This window comes from Camelina sativa, chromosome 15 (assembly GCF_000633955.1).
Source record: "Camelina sativa cultivar DH55 chromosome 15, Cs, whole genome shotgun sequence".
NCBI lineage: Eukaryota > Viridiplantae > Streptophyta > Magnoliopsida > Brassicales > Brassicaceae > Camelina > Camelina sativa.
The window spans coordinates 28,830,717-28,834,360 of NC_025699.1; positions in this window are offsets into that span (position 1 = coordinate 28,830,717).

Genomic DNA, 3,644 nt, shown 5'->3' on the forward strand with positions numbered 1-3,644 from the left:
AGAGAGAGAGAGAGAGAGAGAGAGAGAGAGAGAGAGAGAGAAGAGGGAGTGAAGCTTTTTCAAAAATCAGTTTCGAAATTCAAAATTTGTTTTTGTTGGATCGATTCTATATAGCCCAATAGTGTAAATGGGCCTCTGTGTTGTTGTGTGTTATATTGGCCCGTGTATCAATCAAGTGAGACACAAATGAGTAATCCCGACCCACGCGCTGCATGTCTTTTTCATTTTTATGCAAAAAAAAAAAAACCCAAATCGGAGGGTAGGGATGTTAAGAATGGGTTTTTACCCGATGGGTACTCGGGACCCATGAAAAATAAGAAACCCGAAGATCTGATTTTTATGTTAAAATTTCATGGGTTTTAAATGGTTCGGGTACCCAATTTAGAGAGTCTTATTTGGGTTTATCTTATTGGGTTATGGGTACCCATGAGATTTAAAAAAAAAAAATCATATGTGATAAACGATGTCGTTTCTCTTCTTTTAGGGGGGTGTATTCAACTTGAATTTTTAAGTGATTTGTGTGAAACTTATAAATACTATGTTATTCAATCATGTATTTTAAAAAGTCTATTAAAATCCACTGTTATTGAACTGATGATTTAAAAATCTACTTTAAAATCCACGGTTATTCAAAATAGTTTGTGGATTTGGATTTTAATGATTTTTGAGAGTCTGGAGGATTTAGGTGGGATTTGTTTAGTTAAAAATAGAGAAATCCAAATCTCATGGTTTTAGGTGGGATTTGAAAGAATTTTACAATAAATCATATCAACTTCCCTAAAATCATTCAAAATTCCAAATTTTCTAAATTCCATCAAACTTTCTAAAATCATGGTTTCAATACACCCCCCTTAGTCGACACTCGATAGTTAACTCAATCCTAAAACAAAGGGGGGTGTATTCAACTTGACATTTTAAGTGATTTGTGTGAAATTTACAAATTCTATGTTATTCAATCATGGATTTTAAAAAGTCTATTAAAATCCACTGTTATTGAATTGATTATTTAAAAATCTACTTTAAAATCCATTAAAATCATTTGTTATTGAACTGATGATTTAAAAATCTACTTTAAAATCCACTGTTATTCAAAACAGTTTTGTGGATTAGGATTTTAATAACTTTTAGGATTCTGGAGGATTTTGGAGGATTTGTTTAGTTAAAAATACAGAAATCCAAATCTCATGGTTTTAGGTGGGATTTGAAAGAATTTTACAGAAAATCATATGAACTTCCCTAAAATCTATCAAAATTCTAAATTTTCTAAATCCCATCAAATTCTCTAAAATCATGGTTTGAATACACCCCCCTAAAATTCCAAAATCGATTCAATGTCTCCGCCACCGTAAGTCTCTCTCAGCCACCGTAAGAAAGCTTCTTCTTCTGGGTTATACTTCTGTGTCTCCACTGGTAAGAAAGCTTCTTCTTCTTCTTTGCGTTATACTTTTGTGTTCTTCTTGTTTGAACACATAATTAGGCTTGATCTCTGATTGTTTCTCTCTGTCTCTTTCAAACAGATTTACCCATGAATACTCCCAAACATATAAGATTTTTTTTTTATTTTTATTTTTTATTTTGTCATACACATAATTATCTCCACATAATTTAATTATCTCCACCATCAGTGTAGTATTACATCATTTATTTTATATGTTTGGTAATTCACATTAGCTATATGCATTCTAAACATAATTAAATTAAATTATTTTGGTAACATTATCTCCACTATGTTAATGGTTGACTAATCAATTAACACACTTAGATGTGAATTACCTACATAAATAACATATAAGTAATTTGTTATGAACAATTTGTTTTAATTTTTATTCTTTATATATATATAGAGAGTTATATTAGAATATGTAGTTTGGTGATTTATAAGTTATATACTCCCTCCGTTTCAAAATATAGGATGTTTTAAGCAAAACACGCAGATTAAGAAGACTTTACTTTTAATAAGTTTAACCAATCAGAAACAATAATGCATAATATAAACTACTAAACTAATCTAAAAGTTGCATTGAAATTTGAAAACATCCTATATTATGAAACAACAAACTTCTCTAAAACATCCTATATTTTGAAACGGAGGGCGTATTAATCTTTCTAATTTCAAACATCTTAATTGTACAATTAACTCATTGCACTAACTATACTGTTCTTATATAACAAAACAAAATGCATTACACAATCAGATCAAATTAGTTTTGTAACTTACTCTCAAAATTGTACATGACCTACACATTTGTTATCAACAATTTCCCTATAAATAGCAAACACCTACTAATCACCATCATATAACAAATCTCTCATAAAAATTAAAATTCTATATATAACATCATTTCTCAATATAACTAATGGTGTTTCAAATATTTTTTGTATATCACTTTTGAAGATTTGAAAGCAAATGTTGGTTTTAGTTTGTATAGATTTCATGTTAGTATGTTTATAAGAAGTTCAAGTGATTGCATGTCCCTTCTTTTTACATGTGTATTATTTCTTAATTCTAAATACATTTTTTTTCTTTAATTGAATTTAATCATATCATTACTAAAGAAAATAAATATCAAATTTAACATTATAGTACAAAAAGATAAAGATGTATTGACTTATTAAATCATACATAATGGATTGAAAAACTTTATCATGATAAATGTTTTTACTAATTGTTAAAGCGCGCATTAATTAAACCGTATGTAACTCCACATACAACTCTTCTATTCATGAACATTAATTAAACTTAGTTAAGAGAGAGATCAATTTAGAAAGGACACTAAGTGGCTGAAGATGAACATGATGAACATTGCCAAAACAAATTCATGACCACAAAAACCATAAAACCAAATCCAAATTTTTACAAGCAAATAGGATGCTTTTCAACGTTGATAAATAAGATACACAATGTCATCGACAAAGGTTAATTTTTGTAAAAAAACTTCATCCTCTTTGGCCTTCAAGATGCTCCATTGGTCCATTATTTCCCTCTTCTTCTCTTCTGGAACCTGACCCCAAACCATTTTCACTGTATCTCCACCCATGCCACGGTTAGCAACCAAATTAAGCAAAACAGACATTACAAAAAAAAGTGTAGTATTACATCATTTATTTTATATTTTTGCATCAGATTTACATTAATAAATGATTAATGTATTTATTTTAAATGATGCTAAAATAATCTGCATCACTTTAATAAATGATTTACATTTTGTTGATGCAAATAATTTGCATCGGTTGAGACAAATATATGTATCGATTATTATAATTGAAGTTATAATGTATCAGTTTTTTAAAAAATGATACTAATTTTGTATCAGTTAGTATAAATGATTTTAATATTTTGTTTCGACTATAGTAAGTGATGTTAAATATTGATGTCAATTCTAAATAGCTGATGTTAAGATTATGATATCATTTTTAAGAAATGATTCAAATAATTGTATATTTTACAATTAAAAGTTAAATCAAATATGAATAATCAATAAATTCGTGTTAGTTTCAGAAATAATTATAATAATATTGCTATTTTCAATAATCATAATTATAAATAAAATAATATTTTAAAAAAACTTAAATTTTATAGAAAACACGGATACATAGTTTGAAAAGCTCAAACTGATTTGTTTTTTTCCGATCAATAATATTTT